Raw genomic sequence first — 7804 nt, forward strand, 5'->3', positions numbered from 1 at the left:
AATGCATTGAACGTCCAGAATAATTTGGTGTTCCCACCCCCGGAACCCCAGAGGTCCGCCACTGTGTAACGCGTATTCTGTTTTTTTAACTAACGTAATATGTTTTGAATTAGCTATATGCTACACTTTTCTCAGTTTTAAAATATTCAATGTACTACTATACCTTGATCTACCTTCAATCCCATTGTGGTATTCAATCCAGAAGAAGTTTGAACTGTTGAACTGTTGAAATGTCAGTGCGAGTGCAAATATAACGTTTGTAAACAATGAATGACGTCATCTGTAAATCCAATCACATAAACGTTTTACAATAGGCAATTGTATGTTCCATATTGACGCGCTTTTGTGACGACGATAATAACATCAACGGCAAAATTTGAGACAACAGTAGATCAGCCGGGAAGGATAGGATATAGAAATACAGCAGAGAAAATATCGGTTTACCAGCCACTTGCAGAAATTCTTAAAGTTACAGAAAGAGACGATTGTTACGACAAGTCAGAGATGGCGGATCCTTTTCGAATCATCTACGGATTGCTATTGTTCATGTATGTTTTACAAGTCAAATGTAGGCTATGTCTTCTTCCATCACAAGTTTTATTCCGTGAGCATCCTGTCAGATCATATATTTTGCCGGAATCAACATTCTGTATACTGTGTCAACAGAATACAGAATGTTGATTCTGTATTCTGTTGACACAACATTCTATATTCTGTTGACATTTATACAAAAACAATGTCTTTCCCTTCAAGAATTTAGTTCAAATTTATGTGGTTCATAAGGGAACAGAACATTCGATTTACATATATATATATATATATATTTGTTTATAAAAAAAGATGCCGTATTATTGCCAACAACACAACAACAACAGCAACAACATATATTTTATTTGCCAATCATGGCACCCAAAATGAGCGGAATAATCACAACTCTCCACAACAGATCAGATGACCAAAAATTAACAAATATAGGTCACCATACGGCCATCAATAATGAGCAAAGCCATATCGCATAGTCAGCTAAAAAAGGCAACAAAATGGCAAATGTCAACGAATTCAAACAAGAAAACTAACGTTCTTATTCATGTACAAAAATGAACGAACAATGAATATGTAACACACCAACAAACAACAACCACTGAATTACAGGCTCCTGACTTCGGACAGGAACATATATACAGAATGTGATGAGGTTAAACATGCTAGGGTCTTCCCCCTGGAACAGAGTTGTTACAGTACTACATAACAACAAACTATAAAATTCAGTTGAAAAAGGCTTATTTAACTTTAAATAACAGATGAATGCAAATAGAAATACATCTCAGTAACAAAAACATAATGGACGTTACCGTTACTCAACAAAAAAGGTCACTAAATACAGATCTGAGAGTACTTGCAGTTACTGACAGCTAGTTCAAAGCCACTAACAACTAATAACAAAAATCATGCATCTAACTTCAAAGACTTAGTTCATAGTTTTTTTTATACTTCTGTTGATTATATTTAATCTTAGTTTTTTCCTTCTGTTAAAAAGAGATTAAATAACAGCAATTAAACGAATGTAACACAAATTTGTGTTACATTCGTTTAATTTATAATAATACACACAAACTAAAGAGACAGAAAGACAAAGTTTGTCTCCAACGACAAGCAAGAATAAACCAAGAAACAGAAAACAGACAATTTTCCAATGTCCTATTTGGCTGGCTTTCATATTATTCCCATTGTTGTTATAAAGTAGACAGAAGCAATGAAGAATCGATAATAGTGTGGTGCTTGAATATGAAGAAAAGAGAATAACAGGCAAAATTAATAATAAAAAGTGAAAAATGATATAGAATATTACAGAATACAGAAATGAAGAAACCACTTCCAGACCAGACCCTTTTATAAGTTGCACATTTTTTTAATTTTTTTTTTGCCTTTTAAATCTTTCTGTTCGGACACCATATTGGTCCGACTCCCCAATAGCCTGATGCCCTATTAGTCCGACGACCCATTGGACCGACACACGAATACTAGTAATCCGACACATAATTATTGAGCAATACTTTGTATGAATAATATTTATATTTTAAGAGGATAATCCCCATAGTTTAAAATGATCCTACTGAGATTCCTAAAAATAATAACATATTAGAGTACATGTATTAAAAATTTGCTTAATGTCCAGTGGCAAATATTACATGCATGTTCAAAACAATTGTTAAATAAGTTCAATAGGTAAGTCCTGTAAAAGATGTCATCTGGGGTGAAAGAAGGTCAATGAAACTTGGACTGCCACTGGACAACGAAAGCATATTGAAGGTGGACAGGAATTTGCCCTGCTGCATATTCAGACAAAAGGCCACCGACGGCCTCTCAAAGAGTTGTTGCAATAGTTATTAACCTGCAGAGATCATGGCACTCTCTTTCTATACATGCTATATTAGGCATCCGATTCAAGGTGACCAATCTTACATTTGTTGAAAATTAAACATCCCGCACAATTTTACTACCAATGGTTTTACTGTTTTTACTGTATCACATAAACATTATCCGTTGTGATGACTGACTTGCACTTCTGGTGACATTTTCTTAGTGAGAATGTGTTCACATATGGAACATATCTTGTCCTTATGTCCCACGTAAGTGTCATCAATAACTCCTGAACCACTTTACAGAATTTTGTAAATCATCGATACAAACTTTATCTCATGATGTATTTTTTCAAAGGACAATTTACAAAGTGTTACGTCCATAATTAATACCATAACATGCATGTTGGGAAAAACAACTTTTTATAAATGCATGCAAAGTATTTGATGCAGTATGATCTATTGTTATAGGTATCTAAAAATGGATCCCACCAGAACACAAAGACTAAGTCTATGAGGAAAATAAAGTTATAGATCAACGACTAAAAATTGTCATGAAGAGATAAAATATGAGATAGAGATAGAACTGGTATGAAAGGTGACAGTAGAACATTGAAATAATTTGAAAGGTAGGTATATATATAGTTTTACACTCAATTATGATTTTTTTAAAGTAAGTATTTGCAGTTATTCCTATAATTTTATTTCAATATCATGAAATGTTGTAGTGTGTTCATATGACAACAAACCAACAACGAGCAAGTTCAAAAAAATAAAGAGTAGAAATACAATTCTTCAACAATTGAAATATATCATTAAAGTTAACAAAGAAGTCTACGGGAAGTACATATCCGTACACACAACTTCTCATTTAACTGTTTCACAGATTGCATTGATATTGTGCTCGAATAATCAGATTATATTAATACATATGTGTTTTGTTGCCGATCCAAAGATGTCAGAGTGTTACAGCAGGACATAGTTGAACTTAGGAACCTAAAGGAAATATAAACAAAGATCTCCTTCTCTGTAACCGAATAACAGATTTAAAAGATAGTGTTTTATTATAATGAGAATTTCTACTGGTACTAATAATGAAAAAATTCACAAAAAGAATACTTTTATTTAATTTTTAAACTATTGCATATGTATAAAAAGATAAAAAGTTGTAGGATTGTCACGAAGACAACTATCAACCAAATTTGAGACGATGTGAATGTGAACAATAATATACAACTGTGCAGACTTCAACAATGAGAAAACCCATACCGTATTGTCGGCTACAAAAGACCATGACATAAACAATATATGAAACAATTTAATTCAGAAAAATTAACGACCTAATTTATAACAAAACAAATTAAAAATGTTAAAAGTGCAGCCCGTATTGAAAACATGGATATTTGCCATGAACCCAGACTTGGGACGCTAAAATTCTTCTCCAAATCGTATAAGATCAGACCCTGAAGTCATACAAAATTTTCTCAGTGCCAGGAGAAAAAAAATTGTGGTCGAAAATTGAAATCCAGCATTTTGATTGGTTGATTTGCTGATTTTGGAGTTTGCGTAAATAACTGACTCGAAAGTTTAATGACTTCAAGGCCAGTTTTCAAGTAGGTAAATCAAACATTGTTCCATTTTTTTTCTTTCATTTTTCTCCCTGTATAATATAAACCTTGTATAATTAACGTTATACCACCTTAAGCAATGCATGTACACTGATTCACATTATGTCATGGTTGACCTATGTTTAATCTTATTATTGGACTTTAACAAAATGAGAAATGAAAAATGTTATAATCCACTTTTTCCTTTCCAGAAACAAGTTGGCAAAGATATATATCACATGCATAGGAAGAGCAATGGGAAATAACATTGAAGCAGAATTATGAAACAGTTATTAAAAAAACCCATTAAATTGAGAGAGAGAAAACACATTTTTTTACTTTTTAATGCTGTTCATTCTTAAGATTACTGTTTATTGTATTTCGATAGAAGTTATTGCAGTTGATAAGAAGATAGAACAAAAATTTGAGTTCTTCAGCTTGTTTTATTCAGTCAATAAAAATTAATTTTGAAAAGCAAACCATATATGACCTCCGTCAGACATTAATCAGTCTGTTGGAAATCTTTCTTTAAATTTTCATGCTTATTTTACAAAATGAACTTTTGTTTGTATGTCTGTAAGATTCAAATCAATCAGAGATTTCTGAGGAACTACAAACCAAGAGTTTCTGAAAGTCATCAGTCCTCATGTGAACATGCTATACTGAGTAATGTAGTTCTCACCCTTTCAACTCCCCGTTAACGGGATGCCTAAATATTGAAGCACTAAATTTCATATATTCTTTTCGTAAAATACGCTCTGCAGTTTTATAGGAAAGAGTACAAGAGTTATGCATACATGTATTTAAGTTACTATTCACAATACACTCATTACAAGTGAATGAAATTGCAGCATGATTTATGTATACAAAAAAAAAAGAAATCTGTCAATAAATGTATTTAACCATTAAAAATCTTACATTGAGCATATGATTGGAAATTTATTTATGAGAAGTTAGACTAAAAAAAGTGGTCGTATTCTGAATATTCGCTCAGCTCACAGTAAAAGGAGAAAAACATACACTGTTCAGTCTGAAGGTACCTGTTCATGTAGGGGGACATGTCTTATAGCAGATTCTCTCCTTGTGGTGAACTAGCATGTTAAAAAGGAGCTCAGTGCATTATTGGTCTAGTTCTGTACAAAATATGTTAATTACATTGTATTTATATCTGAGTATCATGTCCTCTTCCTGCACTTAACTTGCCACTGGATCACATAACATCAATCCATCCACCCATCTTCTCAAAAGTAATATATCGAGTTCCAATGTTCAATATGTTCTGATTTGACTGAAGCAAGATATAAATACATGTAATATGGTATTGTCAAATAGAAGTATTAATAAGTATTAAAAACATAAACCTTGTAGACCACACAAGATGCAATTCTGACAATAAATATGACATAAAGCCAGAATATTTAAAAAAAAAAAGCTAAAGTAACTGTCGAGGAGCTGGATCTAAAGCTGAACCACTTCAGGACAACAAAAATCAGAGAAATAAAAAAAAACATAACGAAAACATTAACATGTCACGATAAAAAAAATAAATGGAAATGGGGTAAGTGTCAAAGAGAACAATTAACCCACCCCAAGTATACAAAACAACTAGGCATCACTATACAGATACAGTCTGATTTAAAAAGTGTTATAATGAAACAGTACTGAAGAAATTAGTAACGAAACACTACTTACAAAATCAGTACTGAATCATTACTGACGTAATCAGTACTGTCAAAATCAGTACTGAAACAGTACTGTCAACATCAGTACTGAAACAGTACTGACAAAATCAGTACTGAAACAGTACTGTCAAAATCAGTACTAAAACAGTACTGTCAAAATCAGTACTGAAACAGTACTGGCAAAATCAGTACTGAAACAGTACTGTCAAAATCATTACTGAAACAGTACTGACAAAATCAGTACTAAAACAGTACTGTCAAAATCATTACTAAAACAGTACTGTCAAAATCAGTACTAAAACAGTACTGACAAAATCAGTACTGATTTCATTGAAAGTATAACATTATAAGTTTTCAGTCTTTCCTAACAGTACTGATATGCACGAGGGTAGAAATGTACCAAAAAAGTATAGGTAAATTATTGGTAGTGTAGTATGATAAAGTGTTCATTTTATATCATCATAGTTCTCGTATAAGAGGAACACAACGATATAACAGAAACACTGAACTGCTACAAAAAAACACACGCCATCATACAAAGAAACAGAGTATTCGATACCAACTGTCATATGCCTGACTTGGTACAGGACATTTGAAGAAAAATGGTGGTTTAAACATGGTTCTAAACCAGAGTTCAAATGCAAAGTTGAAATCAGCCCTTTGAAAATTTCATGGACGCCACTACGAGTTGGTTGACAATTATAAGATATCTGTTTCGCCAGATGACGACTGATAAGTTCCATCGACGTAACCAAATTGCCGTCATCTCTGCCGTGAATTACACCAACCGAATAAGGCTTGGCACCGAGTTAGGAAATGAGCCACAAGACGGGTAAAAGAGAGCAGTGGTGTAGTGGTTAGTGCATCGAACTACTAACACAAAGGTTCCTGGTTCGATTCCCGTTCCGTGATGAAAATTTCAGGGACTGAATTTTCGGCTCTACTAGACACCATTTGTGAGTATGGTCTTAAAGAAACAATGAAAGTCCATCGGAAGGGGACGATAAATGGCTGACCCGTGTAAAGAGAGAGAGCCATATCTGTTGCACGTTAAACACACGTTTGTAGATTTCGAAAAAGAGCAAACTTATGCCGCTACAAGGTAGCACTTGCTCACGCAAAGTGAAAAAGAGATTAATTTAAGTTGCAAAACTTGTTTCCCAATCCACTATAAATAAATATGTTTAAAGTAAGACGGTTGTCACATGTGGAACATAATCTGCCTACCCTTTGGGAGCCCAGAGTTCACTCAAAATCTTTTGGGGAGATTGTGTTACTCAATCTGTAGCTTTATATGTTGTGTTTTGTATACTGTTGCTTGTCTTATTTGTTTGTTGCCCGGCTTTGTCAGTTCGTTTTTAATTATGAGTTTGATGTCCCTATAGTATATTTCGTCCTTATTCAAGTAGTGAAAGGTTTTAAATGATAGATTAGTGTAGCTAAATGTATCATGATAACGATTTGGTTCTATATATATATCACCGTGAGCAAATTAAGAACTTAGTATTTTCGCGGATATTTGTCTTATTGCGTTTATCTTCTTCACTTTACTTTGAGGAGATTTTTGGCCGATTTTCATTACTGCAACTTAATGTCTTTAAAGTAAAAAAAATACCAAAGGGACAATCAACATATAAAACCATGAATCAAATAAAGTTAATTAAAACCATGAACAAAATAAAGTTAAAGTCCAAGAGACGAACAACAGTCCACAAAACACAGTATACCATGAAAACGATCACTCCTAAAACAGCGAATGATCTTATAAGGTAAAAAAGAGTATTTAACTTTGTCACTTTGTTATTATACACTGATTATAGTGTTTTACATCCACAATGACATGCTTATGTATTTTAAAAGCTTATGTAGAAATTTCTCAAAGCATCTTTTATTCAAATAGTTAAAGCGAATAAACTTCTAAACACATTTAATATGATTTAATATATCACGATTTTAAACTAATTAAGAAACAGCCTCATTTTATTTAGTTCGTTTACATCACGCTCTAGACAACCAAGTGTTTCTAACCAAGGTTACTTATTTCAATGTTGCCTACGATTTAGTAGCAAAGTCATGTTTGCATTTAAACATAATTACAAAAAGTAAAAAAAATTGACTCAGTAAAAAACAGTTTAACCTCAATTACCTCGCATAT

At 32.8% G+C, this 7804-nt stretch overlaps 1 long non-coding RNA gene across 1 annotated transcript; it reads left to right on the forward strand.

The window, feature by feature from the left end:
* Positions 1-375: 375 nt before the first annotated feature.
* Positions 376-4290, forward strand: LOC134707787 (uncharacterized). Its single transcript, XR_010105765.1, has 3 exons — positions 376-548; positions 2832-2989; positions 4180-4290. It is a non-coding gene; the product is annotated as an uncharacterized LOC134707787 (long non-coding RNA).
* Positions 4291-7804: the final 3514 nt, after the last annotated feature.

The sequence above is a fragment of the Mytilus trossulus genome, chromosome 2 (assembly GCF_036588685.1).
Source record: "Mytilus trossulus isolate FHL-02 chromosome 2, PNRI_Mtr1.1.1.hap1, whole genome shotgun sequence".
NCBI lineage: Eukaryota > Metazoa > Mollusca > Bivalvia > Mytilida > Mytilidae > Mytilus > Mytilus trossulus.